At 40.9% G+C, this 21,180-nt stretch overlaps 1 long non-coding RNA gene across 2 annotated transcripts in view; it reads right to left on the bottom strand.

Moving 5' to 3' along the window:
- Nucleotides 1-10,875, bottom strand: part of LOC125168525 (uncharacterized) — a 36,569-nt gene extending 25,694 nt beyond the window's left edge. The window contains exons 1-2 of one of the 2 annotated variants that reach the window (XR_007153182.1): nt 10,866-10,875; nt 9,688-9,694 (exon numbers count right to left, since the gene is read on the bottom strand). This is a non-coding gene — a long non-coding RNA (uncharacterized LOC125168525). Of the gene's footprint in view, nt 1-765; nt 776-9,687; nt 9,695-10,865 lie in introns of those variants that run through there. The other variant, XR_007153183.1, reaches the window with a different exon arrangement.
- Nucleotides 10,876-21,180: the final 10,305 nt, after the last annotated feature.

Here is a 21,180-nt window from a genome sequence, read left to right as displayed (position 1 = left end):
GTATCCAGCAAGGCTGTCATTCAAAATAGAAGGCGAGATAAAAAGATTCCCATACAAACAAAAATTAAATGAGTTTGTGACCACTAAACCAGCCCTGCAAGAAATTTTAAGGGGGAATCTCTTAGGGGAGAAAAGATGAAAATATATCTGTATAAATAAATACATAAATACCAAAATCAACAAAGATTAGAAAGACCAAAGAACACCACCATAAACTCCAATTCTACAAGCATCATAATAGCAATAAACTCCTATCTTTCAGTACTCACTCTAAACGTCAATGGACTCAATGCCCCAATCAAAAGACATAGGGTAACAGAATGGAGAAGAAAACAAGATCCATCTATATGCTTTTTACAAGGGACCCACTTTAGACCTAAAGACACCTAAGATTGAAAATAAGGGGATGGAGAACCATCTATCATGCTAATGTTCAACAAAAGAAAGCCGGAGTAGCCATATTGATATCAGACAATCTAGACTTTAAAATAAAGACTGCATCAGGAAATGCAGAATGGCATTATATCCTTCATAATCAAAGGGTCTATCCATTAAGAAGACCTAACGATTGTAAACATTTATGCGCCAATTGTGAGAGCACCCAAATATAGAAATCAATTAATCACAAACATAAAGAAACTCATCGATAAGAATACCATAATAGTAGGAGACTTCAACATTCCATTCACAACAATGAACAGATCACCTGCCCAAAAAATCAACAGGAAAACAATGGCTTTCAATGACACACTGGACCAGAAGGACTTAACAAATATATTCAGAACATTTCATCCTAAAGCAACAGAATATGCACTCTTCTCCAGTGCGCATGGAACTTTCTCCAGAATAGACCAAATATGGGACACAAATCAGCCCTAAGTAAGTACAAAAAGATCGAGATCATACCATGCATATTTTCAGACCACAATGCCATGAACTCAAAATCAACCACAAGAAAAAATTTGGAAAGGTAGCAAATAATTAGAGACTGAAGAACCTACTAAAGAATGAATCGGGCTAACCAAGCAGTTAAAGAAGAAATTAAAAAGTATATGGAAGTCAATGAAAATGATAACACCACAACGCAAACCTCCAGGATGCAGCAAAGGCGGTCATAAGAGGAAAGTATATAGCAATCCAGGCCTTCCTAAGGAAGGAAGAAAGATCTCAGATACACAACCTAACCTTATGACTGAAGAGCTGGAAAAGGAACACCAAATAAAACCCAAAAACAGCAGAAGGCAGGAAATACTAAAGATTAGAGCAGAAATTTGTGCTATCGAAACCAAAACAGAACAAATCAATGAAACTAAAAGCTGGTGCTTTGAAAGAATTAACAAAATTGATAAACCACTATCCAGTTTGATCAAAAAGAAAAAGGAAAGGACCCAAATAAATAAAATCAAGAATGACAGAGGAGAGATCACAACCAACACAACAGAAATAAAAACAGTAATAAGAGAATGTTATGAGCAATTATATGTCAATAAAATGGGCAATCTGGAAGAAATGGACAAATTCCTAGAAACATATACACTACCAAAACTGAAACAGGAAGAAATAGAAAATTTGAACAGACCCATAACCAGTAAGGAAATCGAATTAGTAATCAAAAATCTGCCAAAAGACAACAGTCCAGGACCAGATGGCTTTCCAGGGGAATTCTACCAAACATTTAAAGAAGAGTTAACACCTATTCTCTTGAAGGTGTTCCAAAAAAATAGAAATGGAAGGAAAACTTCCAAACCCTTTCTATGAAGCCAGCATTACCTCGATTCCAAAAACAGACACAGACAACACTTAAAAAGAGAACTATACACCAATTTCCCTGATGAACATGGATGCAAAAATCCTCAACAAGATATTATCCAACCAGAAACAATAATACATTAAAAAAATATTCACCACGACCAAGTGGGATTTATACCTGGGATGCGGGGCTGGCTCAATATCTGTAAAACAATTAACGTGATTCATCACATCGATAAAAGAAAGGACAGGAACCATATGATCCTCTCCATAGATGCAGAGAAAGCATTTGACAAAATATAACATCCTTTCTTGATAAAAACCCTCAAGAAAGTAGGGATAGAATGACCAGACCTCGAGATCATAAAAGCCAGGGGTGCCTGGGTGGCGCAGTCGGTTAAGCGTCCGACTTCAGCCAGGTCACGATCTCGCGGTCCGTGAGTTCAAGCCCTGCGTCCGGCTCTGGGCTGATGGCTCAGAGCCTGGAGCCTGTTTCCGATTCTGTGTCTCCCTCTCTCCCTGCCCCTCCCCCATTCATGCTCTCTCTCTGTGTGTCCCAAAAAAAAATAAATAAACGTTGAGATCATAAAAGCCATATATGAAAGACCCAATGCTAATATCATCCTCGATGGGGAAAAACTGAGAGCTTTCTCCCTACGGTCAGGAACAAGACAAGGATGTCCACTCTCGCCACTGTTATTCAACATAGTATTGGAAGTCTTAGCCTCTGCACTCAGACAACACAAAGAAATAAAAGGCATCCAAATTGGCCAGGAGATGGTCAAACTTTTACTCTTCACAGATGACATGATACTCTATATGGAAAACCCAAAAGACCCCACCAAAAAACTGCTAGAATTGATTCATGAATTCAGCCAAGTGGCAGGATAAAAATCAATGCAGAGAAATCGGTTGCATTCCTATACACCAACAATGAAGCAACAGAAAGAGAAATCAAGGAATCTATCCCATTTACAGTAGCACCAAAAACCATAAAATACCCAGGAATAAATCTAACCAAAGAGGTGAAAAATCTTTACACTGAAAACTAGATAAAGCTTATGAAAGAAACTGAAGAAGGCAAAATATGGAAAAAGATTCCATGCTCCTGAATAGGAAGAACAAATATTGTTAAAATGCTGATAGTACCGAAAGCAATCTACATATTCAATGCAATCCCGATCAAAGTGACACCAGCGTTCTTCACAGAGCTAGAAAAAATAATCCTAAAATTTGTATGGAACCAGAAAAGCCGCCGAATAGCCAAAGAAGTCTTGAAAAAGAAAACCAATGCAGGAGGCATGACAATCCCAGACTTCAAGCTATACTTCAAAGAGGTAATCATCAAGACAGTATGGTACTGGCACAAGAACAGACACTCAGGGGCATCTGAGTGGATCAGTCTGTTAAGCATCCGACTTTGACTCGGGTCACGATCTGGCAGTTCATGTCCCACATCACGGGTGGGACAGTTAGAGTCCCACAACAGGCTGTGTGCTGACACCTCAGAGCCTAAAGCCTGCTTGGAATTCTGTGTCTTCCTCTCTCTCTGACACTCCCCCGCTCATGCTCTGTCTCTGTCTCTGAAAAGTAATAAATAAATGCCAAAAAATATTAAAAAAAAAAAGAACAGACACTCAGATCAATGGAACAGAATACAAAATCCAGAAATGGACGCACAAACGTATGGCCAACTAATCTTTGACAAAGCAGGAAAGACTATCCAATGGAATAAAGACAGTGTCTTCAGCAAGTGGTGCTGGGAAAACTGGACAGCGACATGCAGAAGAATGAACCAGGACCACTTTCTTACACCATACACAAAAATAAACTCAAAATGGATGAAAGACCTCAATGTAAGTCAGGAAGCCACCCAAATCCTCGAGGAGAAAGCAGGCAAAAACATCTTTGGTCTTGGCCGCACCAACTTCCTACTCAACACGTCCCCAGAGCAAGGAAAACAAAAGCAAAAATGAACTACTGGGACCTCATCAAAATAAAAATCTTCTGCATAGTGAAGGCTCAATCAGCAAAGCTAAAATTCAACTGACAGAATGGGAGAAGATATTTGCAAATGACATGTCACATAAAGAGTTAGTATCCAAAATCTATAAAGAATTTATCGAACTCAACACCCAAGACACAATACAGTGATGAAATGGGCAAAAGACATGAATAGACACTTCTCCAAAGAAGACATCCAGATGGCCAATCGACACATGAAAAAATGCTCCACATCACTCATCATCATGGAAATTCCAATCAAAACCCTAATGAGATACCACCTGACACCTGTCAGAATGGCTACCTTAACAACTCAGGCAACAACAGATGTTGGCGAGGATGCAGAGAGAGGATCTCTTTTGCATTCTGGGAGGCAATGCAAGTTGGTGCAGTCACTCTGGAAAACTGTATGGAGATTCCTCAAAAACTGAAAATAGAATTCCCCTACGACCCAGCAATTGCACTATTAGGCATTTATCCACGGGACACAGGTGTTCTGTTTCAAAGGGACACATGCACCCCCACGTTTATAGCAGCACTATCAACAATAGCCAAAGTATGGAAAGAGCCAAATGTCCATCGATGGATGAATGGATAAAGAAGAAGTGGTAAATATATACAATGGAGTATTACTCGGCAATCAAAAAGAGTGAAATCTTGGCATTTGCAACTATGTGGATGGAGCTGGAGGGTATTATGCTAAGTGAAATGAGTCAGTCAGAGAAAGACAAAAATCATATGAGTTCACTCATATGAGGACTTTAAGAGACAAAACAGATGAACGTAAGGGAAGGGAAACAAAAATAATATGAAAACATGGAGGGGACAGAGCATAAGAGACTCATAAATATGGAGAACAAACAGAGGGCTACTGGAGGGGTTGTGGGAGGGGGGATCGGCTAAACTGCTAAGGGGCACTAAGGAATCTACTCCTGAAATCATTGTTGCACTACATGCTAACTAATTTGGATGTTAATTTTTAAAACTAAAAATAAATACTACTTAAAAATTAAAAAATTAAAATATTGTAAGAGAAAATAATGCACGATCATGCTGCTGAGGTAAATATTTCTTAAAGATTATGCCAAAGCCTACATTAATAAAGGTAAAAATCCAAAACTGAAAAAAAAAAAAGAATTCTTCATATTGTCACACACCATTCTACACAAACTAATATTGAAGTGCGTCCCTACCCTGTCATTCACTTTTACAGAATCAAATCTAAGTCTGGAGCTTGATATATATGTCAGAGGACATGCAAATGAAGCCCTCTCTGTGCTGATAAAACCAAACCAGCCACGACCCTGCAGCTGGGAGACGAGCCCCAGCCCCAGGAGTCCCAGGTGTTCCCATTCTGTGATCAGCACAGAACACACACAACTCACCATGCAGTTTGTGCTGGGCTGGGTTTTCCTGGTTGCTCTTTTAAAAGGTAATTCATGATGAACGAGGGACACTGAGTCTGTGAATGGATATGAGTGAAACAGTGGATGTGGGACAGTTTCCTGACCAAGATGTCTTGTGTCTGCAGGTGTCCAGTGTGACGAGCAGCTGGTGGAGTCTGGGGGAGACCTGGTGAAGCCTGGGGGGTCCCTGAGACTCACCTGTGTGGCCTCTGGATTCACCTTTAGTAGATATGGAATGAGCTGGGTCCGCCAGGCTCCAGGAAAGGGGCTGCAGTGGGTCGCAGCAATTAGTGGTAGTGGAGGTAGCACAGGCTACACAGACTCCGTGAAGGGCCGATTCACCATCTCCACAGACAACGCCAAGAACACGCTGTATCTGCAGATGAACAGCCTCAAGACCGAGGACACGGCCACATATTACTGTGCAAGAGACACGGTGAGGGGACCTCACTGGGAGCCCATACACAAACCTCCCTGCAGGAGGGGATCAGCACCACCAGGGGGCGCACACTATGCACAATTTTGCTTTGTTCCCAGGTGCATGTGCAGATGGAGGTTACAGGCAGGTTTCCTGTCAGAGTCTGGGGCTTCCTCTCCACACAGCAGTTTTCCCAGGGAGCCTCCCTGGTTATATGCTTCTGTGTTTACCTATTAACTCTCTGGATTAGCAACTGGGTTGTCATAGGGAAACTAGACTAATGTGCACAAAGACACAGTTGTTTGCACTTGCTTACTCCAGTCCCTCAACATGAGTGAATTACAGATTTCCTGAGGCACAAAAGCTGCACCTTTACAGGATTCCCAGATGCGTTCCCTGTGCAGCCAGGACCACAGGATCCCACAGCTCCTCCTTATCCTCACCCAGCCCTTGTCCCAGTCAAACAATGTGACACTTTCTTCATAGCCCTTTGCTACTCAGGACTTTAAATGAGCTACAGCTTTATTCAATTGCTCTAAAGGAGAGACAAACAATCTCCATGTATTAGTCAAGATTCCCCTGAGGAACAGAACCCAAAGGTCATTGGTTTCCATAACTAAATATGTTGAGAAGTGCCATGATCTACTGTCACAAGCTGAAGACCCAGGAAAACCAGTGATGTAATTCTTGTCTGATTCTGAACTAGTGTCTAGTCTCAGAATGTGGAGAGCTGATGATGTAACTCTCAGAAAAAGGGCCAGAGGAGACCAATATTCCCGTTTAAACAAGCACATGGGAAGTAAAAATGAGGGAATTCGTCCCCCATCTGCATCAGATTCTATTCACAAACTTAATGGAATGGGTGGTGCCCAGGCAGAAAGAAACCATGGATGGAAATGCCAATCTCTTCTGGAACACATCACAGACATCCACAGAAACTGTGGTGAATCTGGGCACCCAGGATACAGTCAAGATAACCCATGAAGTTAATCTTGACAAGTCAATCTCCTGTAAACGTGGAGCTCAAAGACTGAAGATTTAAAAGTCGATCCCATCATTGGGGTGGAGCCTGAGGGCATAGCAGTGCTCCTGTGGAGGAGGGCAGAGGCCCATAAGGGGAACTGTGGTCTGAGTATCCCCTGGGTCGCATGGGGAGAGACAATTCCCTTCGTGGAGTGCATTTGGGAGACGGAGCATTGCCTCTCATAGGACAGGAGAGCTGACAGGCACCATTAAAATTCCCTGATCGTTAGCACAGGAGCCTCTTCTGAGAGCAGCTAGCTGGACGCTGCCTTCTGGTTGTTCTTCACCATGTACTCCAAGCCCCTAGTATTCATGCAACTGCCCATCCTGGGTAAACCAGCTCCAGGCACAGCACATCAAGACCCTCTCCCAGAGGATCAGTGGGGTCCCTGTATATTGAGTTCATACAATTTGGAGTTTTCAAACCCAGCTAGAGCTCCTGAGATAAAACATAAGAGCCCTGTGCCACCAGATGGGCCAATGGCTTAGACGCAGACAGAGTGAAAGCAATTCTGACAGAAGCCTGGGACCCACAAATGTTCTCTCTGTGTGAGGGCTTCTTGAACAGGGGAGGCTGGGAACTCCAACTCCAGGGATTAGAGAGGGAGCTGATGCCAGTATTTCCTCCCACCAATCAGGATGGACAGGTTTCACTCAGCAGCACAGCATCCCCAGTGGAAGCTGAGCCACTAACACCAAGCTCCACCTACTCCAGCCCCCATCAAGTGCTTGCTTACTAGGAAAGAGTGCCTGGCAACCAGACCACCACTGCACCCCTTCCTCCAAAGACCACCGTAAACCCCCACACGAACCAAGTCAGCTGATCATACAGTGAGGCATATCCTCAACTCTAGGGGAGATAGGAATTAGCCTCTTTTAACAAGCAGACCAAACTCACCTAGTGAAAACTCACAATACTGGGGACAAGGTCCAACACACCCCACTGGAGGCAAGGAGAAAATCTGCAGAGGACTCTCCTGAGGGACAGAGCAGCCAAAACCCGAGAGCACAGTGCCATGGAACATAAAACAAATGTTTCATGAAGTGTCAGGCCCTGGACAGTATGTGAACACTTATCAATAAAGATACTACTCTAGAAGCAGAAAAGATAACAGGATTTTCTAAAACATTTAAGAAGGCAGAGACATAGACAACAACATGATGGAGGAATTCATCCTAAAAGAAAAAGTGATAAAAGGTCAGTGTGAGGGATGTAATTAAAACACATAAACTAATGTGCCACAAACAGAATTTCTAAAACTCTCATATTGAAACAGGATTTTCAAAAAGTATAATAAGGATACGATCTGTGCTTGAGGAAAATATATGAGACATGAGGGATACCCTTCCTGCAAACAGAAAAGACCTAAAAACTAGTCAGCATGAAATTTTAAATGTTGTAACCGAGATGTGAAACTGATTGGGTATAATGACCTCAAGGCGGAAAGAAGCAGATGAATGAGGATGGGACATAGAAGATAAAATTATGGGGGAAATGAAGCTGGAAAGAAGAGGAAAATTAAATATTGCATCACAAACATACACTTAGGGAAATCAGCAACTCCATAAACTGTAATAACATTCTTTTCAAAGGAGTCCCAAAAGAATAAGAGGGAGAAAAAGGGGAATACATTTTAGCTGAGTGAATTATAGTGAAAATTTCCACAAGCTGGGGAAGGAAACAGACATCCACATCTAGGAGGCAGAGAGAACACCCATTAAAATAAAAAAAAAGGCCAACACTGAGACATATCATAGGAAAATGGCAAAATATCTAGATAAAGAAAAACCATAAAAGCATCAACACAAAAGAGGTTGCTAACTAACAAGGGAAGATTAAAAAAAAACTATGGCAGATGTCTCTACAGAAACCTTCATGCAAGGAGGGAGTGGCATCATATCCTCAACATGCGCATTTGAAAATTATGCAGCTAAGAATACTTTCTCCAGTAAGGCAGTCATTCAGATACAAGGAGTGATAGAATTTCCCAGACAAATAAAACCAAAGGAGTTCAGGGCTCTAAATCAGCCCTGCGAGAAAGTAAAGGGGACCCTTTGAGTGGGAAAGGAAGACTAAAAGTAACAAAGACTAGAAATAAACAGAGAAAATCTCCAGAAACAATGACTTTGGAGGTAATACTATGGCACTAAGTTTATATCTATCAATAATTACTGTGAATGTAAATGGACAAAATGCTCCAATCAAAAGACATAGGATACCAGAATGGATAAAAACAAATACAAGATCCTTCTATACACTGCACATGATTGACTCATTTTCAACCTCAAACACCTGTAGATTGAAAGTGAGGGGAGGGTGAACAATTTATCATGCTCATGGACGTCAAAAGAAAGTTGTAGTACCACACTCATATCACACTAACTAGTTTTCAAACCAAAGTTTGGTACAAGAGATCAGGAAGGCAGTATATCATCATAAAGGGGTCTATCCAACAAGAAGATCTGAAGCTTTAAATATTTATAACCCAAAAATGTAAGCACTGAAATATATAACTCAATTACTAAGAAAGATAAAGAAACTCATTGATAATAGACAATAGTAGTAATAGAGAACGTTAACACTCCACTTACAACAATGGAAAGACAATCTAAGCTGAAAATCAATAAGGAAACAAAGGCTTTGAAAGACACATGGACTGAATGGACTTAACGGATATATTCACAACATTCCATCCTAAAGCACCAGAATACACATTCTTTTTGAGTGTGCATGGAACATTCTCCAGAACAGATCACATACTATGTCACAAATCAGCCCTCTACAAGTACAAAAAGACTGAGATCATTCCATGCGTATTTTCAAACCACAACACTATGAAACTTGAAGTCGACCACAAGAAAAATTTGGGCAACACCACCAATACATTAGGTTAAAGAACATTGTAGTAAAAGCGGAGTGAGATTTTCAGGAAATTACAGAAGCAATAAAAAATACATGGAAGCAAATGAAAATGAAAACATGCCAGTTCCAAACCATCTGGATGCAGCAAAGTTGATGGAAGAGTGAAATATATAGCAGTACAGGCCAAACTCAAGAAAGAAGAAAGGTCTCAAACACACAACCACTTTACAACTAAAGGAGCTAGAAAAAGAACAACAAATGAACCCTAAAGTCAGCAGGAACAGGTAAACAAAAAAGATTAGAGCAGAAATAAATGATATAGAAACAAAGAAAAACAGTAGAACAGATGAATGAAACTATAAGTTGGTTTTTATAAGAATAAATAAAAATGATAAACCCATGGGCAGACTTGGCAAAAACAAAAGAGAAAGGACGAAAGTAAATAGAATTTGAGAGGAGACATGGCGACTGACACCACAGAAATACAACTATGAGAAATAGTTTGGAGATTTATATGCCAACAAATTGGGCAATCTGGAAGAAATGGATAAATTCCCAGAATAATGTAAACTACCTAAACTGAAAAAGGAAGAAATAGAAAACAGGAACAAACTGATAATGAGCAAAGAAATTGAATCATTAATCAAAAATCTACTGACACACAAAAATCCAGGGCCAGATAGGTTCACAGGTGAATTCTACCAGATATTTAAGAAGAGTGTCAAATATTCAATTTAAGTAGAATAGAATATTCCTGTCTTCACAAACTGTTCCAAATAATAGAAATGGAAAGAAAACTTCCAAATTCATTCTATAAGATCAGTATGATCACGGTTCCAAACCAGATTAAACCCCACTAAAAATGAGACTTACAGGCCACTAGCCCTAATGAGCAAGAATGCAACAATTGTCAAGAAAATACTTGCAGGGGCGCCTGGGTGGCTCAGTCGGTTAAGCGTCCGACTTTGACTCAGGTCATAATCTTGCGGTCCCTGAGTTCGAGCCCCATGTCGGGCTCTGTGCTGACAGCTCAGAGCCTGGAGCCTGTTTCAGATTCTGTGTCTCCCTCTCTTTGACCCTCCCCCATTCATGCTCTGTCTCTCTCTGTCTCAAAATTAAATAAACGTTAAAAAAAAGAAAGAAAATACTTGCAAATTGAATCCAACAATACATTAAAAGGATACTTTAATGAGACCAGGTGGGATTTATTCCTTGGCTGTAAGGGTGGTTCAATAGTCACAAATAAATCAATGTAATACATACCATCAATCAGAGAAAGGATATGAATGATATGACCCTCTCAATAGATGCAAAAAAAAATTGACATAGTACAGCATCCTCTCTTGATAAAACCCTCAACAAGGGGTAGAGGAAACACACCTCAACATCATAAAGTCCGTACATGAAAAGCCCACAGCTAATATCCTCAGCGGGGAAAACAAAACATTTTCCTCTACTGTCAGGAACACAAGAGGGATGTCCACTCCCATCATTCTACTTAAGACAGCAGTGGAAGTCTTATCCTGAAAAGGAGACAACAACAACAAAAAAATAAAGGCATTCAAGTTGTAAAAGAAGAAGTCAAACATTCCCTCTTCACAGATGACGACACTCTATATAAAAAACTCAAGACTCCACCAAAATATTTCAAGAACTGATAAACAAATTCAGCAAAGTCACAAGATACAGTATCAACATACTGAAATCTGCTGCATTTCTACACAGCAATAATGAAGAAACAGAAAGAAAAAGAAAAAAAATTTCCATCCCGTTTACAATTGCACCAAATATAATAAGATACCTAAAGAGTTAAAATATCTATATTTGGAAGACTGTAAAAATGGTGAAAGAAACTGAGGATGACACAAAGACATGGAAACACCTTCAATGTTCATGGATTTGAGGAGCAAGTAGTGTTGAAATGTTTATGCTACACAAAGAAACGGGAGACTTCATGATTGTGGATTTCATGCTATATTACAAAGCTGTACTTATCAAGACAGTAAGCTACAAGCACAAAAGAGACACATAGATCAAAAGAACAGAATAGTAAACCCAGATATGGACTCACAAATGTATGGCCACCTCATCTTGGATAAAGTAGGAAAGACTATGTAATGGGAAAAAAGACAGCCTCGTCAACAAAGGGTGTTGGGAAAACTGGACCAGAACATGCAGAAGAATGAAACTGAACCACTTTCTTACTCCATACACAAAAATAAATCCAAATGGGTGAAAGACCTAAATGTGAGACAGGAGACCATCAAATCCTAGAGGAGAACAGGCAGCAACCACCTGGACATCGGACATAGCAACTTCTTACTAGACGTGTCTCGAGAGGCAAGGGAAACAACAGCAAACTTGAACTACTGGGACCTCATCAAAATAAAAACCTTCTGCACAGCTAAAGAAACAATCAAAGAATCTAAAAGGCATTCTACAGAAATTAAAAAGGTATTTGCAAACCACATATCTGATAAAGGCTTACTATCCAAAACCTACAAGAACTTCTCACACTCAACACCCAAAATACAAAGAATCCAGTGAAGAAATGGTCAGAAGACATGAGGAGATACTTTTCCAAACAAAGCATTCAGATGGCTAACTGACACACGAACATATGCTCAACATCACTCATCATCAGGGAATTACAAATCAGAACTGCAATGAGAGATGCCCGCACACCTGTCAGAATGGCTACAATTAACAACTCAGGAAACAACAGATATTGATGAGGATGAGGAAAGAAGGGAACCCTTTTATACTCTTGGTGGGAATGCCAAGTGCCCGGACCATTCCAGAAAACAATTTTAAAACTAAAAATCAAACAACCTTACACTCCAGCAATTGCTCTACTAGGAATTCATCCAAAGCATACAAAACTTCTGATTTGAGGAAGTACATGCACCCCAATGTTTACAGCAGCATTAACTAAGACAGACAAACTGAGGAAAGAGACCAAAAGTCCACCATGTGATTAATCTGCTATATGTCTAGAATGGTATATTACTCAGTCATAAAAAAGAATGAAATCTTGCCATTCACAAAGATGTTGATGCAGGTAGAGGGTATCATGCTAAGCAAAGTAAGTCAGTCAAAGATAACAAACACCATATGATTTCCTCATATGGGGAGTTTAAGAAACACAACAGATGATCTAGGGGAAGGGGTAAAAGAGCAACAAATCATAAAAAAACTCTAACGTTAGAGACCAAACTGAGGGTTGCTGGAGGGCAGGTGTGTGGGGGGTGGTATAATGGGTGTTGGGGATTAAGGAGACCACGTGTTGTGATGAGTACTGGGTGTTGTTAACGTAAGTGATGAACCAATAAATTCTACTACTGAAATTAATATTACACAATATGTTAACTAACAAAAATTTAAACACAAACTTAAAAAATTTAAAAGTGGAAAATAGGAAGGGAGAATTGTTGTCACAAATTGTCATGAACATGGAATCTACGGTAGTGAATCTAACGTCTTGCATTTACTCATTATATCCCTAACTGATGGTGGACATAAATTAACATACTCATGAATTTTCACAGCAGTGCCAGGTGGGCTGGAATTCAAACCACAGCTGCCCTTCCCAACTCCACTGTGCCCACACATCATGGGCAGCTTGTCCAGACACCTGACAAAAACCCAGGTTGGACCTCAGCAGGGACCCACATCTGCAGAACTGGAAAGTGTGGACAGTTGACTCTTCCTGAGAAGCTCTGGGGTTCCTTCCCCGAATTGCTGTCTCAGCTTCCTTGTCTTCCTTTCCTGTGTCTTGAAGACAACCATGTTTCCTGTTAGTGGTTCATGAAAGTGAGGGGCTATATGTTCTATAAACATTCAATATGACATAACATACAAGGGGACAAAAAAAAAGCCCATATGATGCAGCCTGTCTCACGGCTCCTATCACCCAATGTGGTAGAGTACAAATAAACCTAAGTATTCATTTGGTAAAAAAAAACTGCACAGCACGTTGGAAAAGTATTAAGAGATGAGAAGCCTGGAAGAATTCCACAAATGCAGATATGAGCTCCCCTTGGTAGGAAGAAGAAAAATTACAGTCCCAACACGCAAGAGTAAAATAATTTTAGGAAATGATACAAGAGCTTCAATGTGTTCTATTCATGAACTGTCTAAATTTGGCAATGCAAAAAATGGATTTTGAGGGTTTCACATAGAATTTCGAAGGAAAAATTGTGTCAAGAACTCGGTTGTGTGCACAGAGCTCAACGGCTCCTGAGACATATAGAAAGCCCACCACCTGAAAAGGTAAACGTGTTTTTTGACCCCAGGAGCATATCTATCAAATCTGATGAGCAGTCTGGCCAAAGAGACACAGAATGGCAACTCTTGGGAAATTTGAACTTCAATTTCAGCATGAGAACCTAATTTCCATATATTATGAAAAACCATGCCATGAAAATGATTTGCTAGAGTCTATAAATTTAAAAACAAACGACAAAACTCTAAGTCACCAGAGACCAAATAGAGAAGAAGTCAACGCTGAGAGAAACCAGAAAAAAACAAGACTTTTAGTTACATTGTAAGTCAAGATATCAGTGGGGTGCCTGGGTGGTTCAATCGGTTAAGTGTCTCACTTCAACTCAGGTCTCGATGTCACGATTTGAGGGTTTGAGCCCCGTTGTCAGGCCCTATGCTGACAGCTCAGAACCTGGAGCCTGCTTCAGATTCTGTGTCTCCCTCTCTCTGCTTTTCCCCGCTCATGTTCTGTCTCTCTCTCCCTATCAAGAATAAACATTTTAGGGGTGCCTGGGTGGCTCAGTCGGTTAAGCAGCCAACTTCGGCTCAGGTCATGATCTCGTGGTCTGTGAGTTCAAGCCCCATGTCGGGCTCTGTGCTGACAGCTCAGAGCCTTGAGCCTGTTTCAGATTCTGTGTCTCCCTCTCTCTGACCCTCCCCCGTTCATGCTCTGTCTCTCTCTGTCTCAAAAATAAATAAAAGTTAAAAAAAGAATAAACATCTTAAAAAAATATTAGTCACAAGCAATCAATCATCCAGAAAATGAAAACTACAGCTAAGAACACAACACCCATAAAAAGAAATAGTATAAATAGACCTTGTAAATCAAATATGCTTATCTGCCCACATGAATACCAATAGTAAGATAAGTTACAGAGTAAGAGACATATTCACAAATTGCATAACCACCAAGGGGCCTGCATCTTGAATATGCTAAGAGCCCTCAACAGTCAATAGGAAGAAAGGAAACAAAACTCCCTAAAACAAGCACAGCCTTGTGTAGTAGACATCCTATCCTTGAGGTTATAGACACATTAGGTACAGACTGGAGAAGACTCTTCACACCATCGACTGTCAGGGAAATTCAAAACAAGAATGCAACAAATGCCCTATACACACATCCCAATGGCTCAGGAATGAAAACAACACTGACAACAACATCCAGGTGAGCATCCAGCATACGTGGGGCCTCAAACAATGCAGGAAGGATTGGCAGATAAACACCAGCTCTGGAACACCGTTGGCTGTTGCTTATGAAATTATACATGGATGGCATAAAAAGGAACCTGGACATACCACTCCCGAGTATTTGTCCCTGAAAAATGAAATCCCATGCTCAGAAAATAAATGGTGTGTAAATATTTATAGCATCTTTCTTAGTGTTAGAAGCTCAGAATAAGGCAAAAGTCTTTCTAAATATAAAGGAGTAAACCAACTACGAAACTTCCATCAATGGGATGCTTTGCCACAGAAATGTGACACTACTGATGTACACCTGAAACCAGGTGAAACTCAAATACATGATGTGGAGGGAAGGGCGGTAGTCCCATAATTACAGAGGTGGTGTGACCTGGGACATTCACACAGCCAGACCATGGTGACAGTGGTTTGGTTGGGCATTCCTTATCTCTTTCTTTCCCAAACCACATGATGAGATACTCTGCTTCATTTGAGAGCACTCCTATGTTCAACCACCCTCTGATGTATGGAGTCTCCACAGACTGAACCCTACAACTTCGGACTCCTCTGAATGGAAAGTTGTTGAGACTATAGTCTGATATGTGTTCTGACAGGAGCTGTTCCCTCCACTGTCCCTGCCTCTGGCTCTCTCCTGCAGGTGAGGGGGAGTAGGTTAGGAATCCTCCACTGAAACTATTGGTCTCCTGCACCTGCCTCTCCCACAACATGAGGGCCAGACCTTCCTCACACTCAGCTGGAAATGAAGTCAGTTCTATAGGAACAGATTTGCTCCTTGATTTAGAGGATTGCTCCATCTCCCCCTTACCCTGGGCAATACTCTGGGCAAAGGTCTGCAGCTGCAGGGGGTGTCGGGGACAAACAGGATTCCAAACAGTTTGGAAACTGAGGGCTCTGTTTAGGGGTGGCTGGCAGCTTCACTGCCTTGTGGCTTGCTTGTCCTGGTGGCATGAGACTCCTGCCATACAAGTCAGGTCTGGGGTGATCAGGTTCCCAGCATCCCTAGTGGACTGTGCCCAGGGCAGAGCTTCCTTCCTGGGAGTGGGGCTGCCAACAATGAGTGAGTCGCACATCTCAGTGGCACCTGCTGGGGCTTGGCCTCAACAGCAAACAGCTTAGGGTCACTGACATCCTGTCCCTCTGGGAAAGAGTCCTCTGAACAGGTGCTGGTCACCAGGAACCCTGTGTATTGGCTACAACAGCCTGGAGGGGAGGTTGCAGCCAGGCTTAGTGGCACATGCCTGTAGTGCCGGTTACTTGCATTGGAGTTTCTACTTGCTGATCTGGGATGGGAAAGGAAAAGAACATACCTTAGTTCGAATATTCTAGGTATTCTTTCTGGTAATATATTTTCTGGAATAAATCCTTCTTCAGGGGCTGTATGCCAACACGGCCATTTGCAGCACTATAAATACATTATTTGAGTTTTTCTTCAAATTCCAGTTAGTTGACATGCAATGTAATATTACTTTCAGGTGTAAAATACAGTGATTCAACATTGCAACACAGCACCCAGTGTTCGTTAGGAGCGCTCCCCTTAATCCCCATCAACTACCTCCCCATCCCTCCACCCACCCTCCCCAGGGTAACCATCAGTTTTTCCCCTATAGTTAAGTATCTGTTTCGTGGTGCCTACATGGTTCCATGGGTTAGGCCCAGGACTCTTGATCTGGGCTCTTGTCTTGATCTCATCATTCCTGAGATCGAGCCCCACTTTGGTTTCTGCACTGACAGCATGACGTTTCCTTGGGTTCTCTTCCCATCTGCCTCTGCCCCACCTCCCATTCTCTCTCTAAATAAATAAGTGAACATTGAAAAAATTGCCTATTTCTTGGTTTGCCTCTTCTCTCTTATTTGTCCCTTTGCCCATTTGTTGTTTCTTAAATTCTACATATGGATGAAATCATATATTTGTCTTTCTCTGACTTATTTCAGTAAATATAATACTCTCTAGGCCCATCCATGTCCTTACAAATAGCTAATGTCATTCCTTTTATGGCTGAGAAATATTCCAGTGTGCATGGACGGGGTTGTGTAGATATACCACGTATTCTATACCCATTCATCAATAAATGCATACTTGGGCTGGGTTGTTTCCATAGCTGGGCTGTTTGTGACAGCTGCTATAAACATAGAGGTACAATTCCCTTCAATTAGTATTTTTGTATCATTCGGGTGAATACCTAGTAGTGCATTTGTTCTATCGTAACGTAGTTATAGTTTTAGCTTTCTAAGGAACCTCCATGTTGTTTTCCATACTGGATGTGCCAGTGTGCATTCCCACCAGCACCTCGAAAAGGATCCTCTTTCTCTGCATCCTCACCAACACCTGTTGTTTCTTGTGCTGTTGAGTTCAGCCTTTCTGACCAGTGTGAGTTGATATTTCATTGTAGTTTGGATTTATATTTCCCTGATGAGGAGTGATTTTGACCATCTTTTCATGTGTTTATTGACAACCTGTAGGTCGCATTTGGAAAAATGCTTATTCATGTCTCCTGGCCATTTTTTTAAAAACTTTTTTTTCAACATTTATTTATTTTTGGGACAGAGAGAGACAGCATGAACGGGGGAGGGGCAGAAAGAGAGGGAGACACAGAATCGGAAACAAGCTCCAGGCTCTGAGCCATCAGCCCAGAGCCTGACACGGGGCTCGAACTCACGGGCCGCGAGATCATGACCTGGCTGAAGTCAGACGCTTAACCGACTGCGCCACCCAGGCGCCCCTCCTGGCCATTTTTTAATAGGATTATTCATTTCTGGAGTTGAATTTTATACCATATATAGAAAACCTGAAAGACTCCACCAAAAAAAAAACCCCGCTAGACTGGTAAAATAAATCTGTAAATTTGCAGCATACAAAATCAACATATAGAAATTTGTTACATTTCTAAACACCAATAATGAAGCAGGAGAAAGAGAAATCAAGGAATCAATCCCATTTAAAATTACACCAAAACAATAATATACTAGAAATAAACCTAAGTAAAGAGGTAAAAGACCTGTACTCTGAAAGGTCTGGGACATTTATGGAAGAAATTGAAGAAAACACAAAGAAATGGAAAAATATTCCATGCACATGGATAAAAGAAAAATCATTGGTAAATGATAATACTATCCAAAGCAATCTAGACATTCAATGCAAATAATTCAATTTCCTGTCAAATAATACCAGCATTTTTCACAGAGCTAGAACAAATAACTCTAAAATTATCATCGAACCACCCAAGACCCCAAATAACCAAAGATCTTGAAAAAGAAAAAAACCTGAAGGCATCACAATTATGGATATCAAGCTATATTACAATGCTGTAGTCGTCAAGACAGGATGATTCTGGCAAAAAAAGACACATAGATTAATGGAAAAGATTAGAACACCCTGAAATGGACACATAACTATATGATCAACTAATCTTTGACAGAGCAGGAAAGACTATCAAATGGAAAAAGTCCCTTCAACCACTGGTGTTGGGAAAACTGGACAGCATCATGAACTTGTAATGAACCTGGACCACTTTCTTACAGTACACACAAAAAAGAATACAAAATGAATGAAAGACCTAAATGTGAGACAGAAAACCATCAAAATCCTAGAGGAGAACACAGGCACCAACCTCTTTGACCTTGGCCAGAACAAGTTCTTACTAGACGTGTCCCCAGAGGCAAGGGAAACAATAGCAAAAATAAACTATTGGGATCTCATCAAGATAAAAAGCTTCTGCACAGCAAAGAACAAATCAACAAAACTAAAAGGCAACTGACAAAATGGGGGGAGATATTTGCAAATGACATCTCAGATAAAGGGTTAGTATCCAAAATCTATGAAGAACTTACCAAACTCAACACTCAAAAAACAAATAATCCAGTGAAGAAATGGGCAGAAGACATGAATACATATTTTTCCAAAGAAGACATCCAGATGGCAAAAAGACACGAATTAAGATGCTCAACAAGACTCTTCATCAGTGAAATATAAATCAAAACCACAATGAGATACCAACTCACACCTGTCACAATGACTAAAATTAACAATTCAGAAAACACAAAATGTCACCAAGAATGCAGAGAAAGGGAAACCCTTTCACACTGTTGATGGTAATGCAAACTGGTGCAGCCACTCTGGAAAACAGTGTGGAGATTCCTCAAAAAATGAAAAACGGAACTATCCAGTGATCAAGCAATTGCATTTATCTAAGGATACCAAAGGTATCCAAAGGATACCAAAATGCTGATTTGAAGGGGCACATCCATCCCAATCTTTATGGCGGCCTTATCAACAAAAAACAAATTGTGGAACAGCCCAAATATTCATCAACACATGAATGCATAAAGAAGAGGTGGTAAACATATACAATGCAATATTACTTAGCATTCAAAAAGAATGACATCTTGCCAATTACAATAATGTGGATGGAACTACAGTGTATTATGCTAAGTGGAACAAGTCAGTCAGAAAAAGTCAAAATCCTATGATTTCACACATTAGTGGAATAGAAGAAACACAACATACGGAAAGGAAAAATAAAATAAATCAAAACAGAGAGGGAGGAAACCAGAAGACACTCTTAAATACAGAGAACAAACTGAGGGGAAGTGGGGGAGGTGGGCTAAATGGCATGTGGCCATTAAGGAGGGCACTGGTTGAAATGAGAACTGGGTGTTATATGTATGCGATGGTTCCCTAAATTCTACCCCTAAAAGCAGTACTACACTGTATGTTAACAGATTGACTTTACATTAATATAATACAAGAAAATTATATATAGAGAGAGACTACCTCAAAATAGCAAGCTTCTGCACAGTGAAGGAAACAATCAACAAAACAAAAAAGCAACCTATGGAATGGAAGAAGATATCTGTAAATGACATATCCTCAGGGTTAGTTTTCAAAACATATGTTTTTTTAAATTGTTTTCAAATTATCAGTAGAGAGTGTGTCCATGCAGTTCAACACACTGTTGTGTGAGAAGCAAAACTCATGTCTTCCACTTTTATATCGTGGTAAGATCTCACTGAACATGAGGCCCACACTCTTCACAAAATTTTAACCATACCTTACAGTATTGTTAACTACAGGGGTAATGATGTGGAGTCCCCTCTGGAACTTAATCATCTTGCATAACAAAAAATCATAGCCCTCGAGATATACTCCTCATTGACCCTCCCTGCCATGCCCTGGAAACTGCCATTTCACTCTCCATTTCATTGTTATCAAAACCCAAATTCAGCTGCCTGTTGCTGGAAAGGTCAATGTTCAAAGTTAATTTTGGTGGGAAAGGAATTTGAGCTATATTCAGAAGGCCAGCCACTGGGGAAAAGGCAATCTCTTGTCCAAATGCCAACTCTGAGGTTTATCCCTGGCCCAGGGCATTCTAAAGCAGTAGAGGGTACTTAATCAAGCAAGGAAGTGCCACGGTCAATACCATCTTTTGATCATGGGCAGACTCCATGGTACAAGCTGCCAAAGTAACCTCTACTCCCCTCCATCTCCAGCTGAAGAGGGAACCAAACTACATGGAAGAAGACTGCCAGAGGCCAAAAACAACCACCATAAGGGATTAGAGGAGAAAACCCCTGGGGCTCACACATGGTCACCAGTACTTTCTGTTCTCCCCAGCTGGCATAAGAAAATACTAAAATACAACCTTGTAGTTCACCAATCATCACTCAGAATACTGAGAAATGTTTTCCTCAGTGAACTCAGAGGAACCTTCAAAGCAAAAACCAAAAGGACCAAATGGCTTGCAAACTGATAGCCAAGGAGAATAAGACACATAAAACTACAAAGCAATTTTCTGCATTGCCCATAAAGGTAAAATTGACAATGTTTACCTCCACATCACAAGGAAGCAAAAGAAGTGGTCTCTGTAATGAGGAAAAGTATTCATCCAAAGAAAGTGACCCAGCAGTACCACAGGACATGGAATTGGTAGAGAAGTTCAGGGTGTTATAACTGCATAGCCCATATGCAAGTAGCTGGAGGAAAGACTGAAGGTGTTGACTAGAGCCAGGTGCCTGGGTCCAAATACCTACCCATGTCCAAGTGACCACTCTTGACCATGGCCCTCCTGCCCCTCCCACATCCACCCAAGCTTAACTCATGTGCAGGTCACCCAATGCCACACCCTGGGACTGTTGCCGAACCCCACAGCTGGCCCCCAGGTGTAGGGTGCTGGCCACCCGGTCCAGCCCTCTGTTCTGTCTGATGGTCTAGATCTGGCTTTGCTCAGGATCCTCCATTTATCCATTCTCACTGGCAG

This window comes from Prionailurus viverrinus, chromosome B3, assembly GCF_022837055.1.
Source record: "Prionailurus viverrinus isolate Anna chromosome B3, UM_Priviv_1.0, whole genome shotgun sequence".
Lineage (NCBI taxonomy): Eukaryota > Metazoa > Chordata > Mammalia > Carnivora > Felidae > Prionailurus > Prionailurus viverrinus.
Note: the sequence above shows the minus strand (reverse complement) of the source record. Positions and strands in the feature narration are given on the sequence as shown.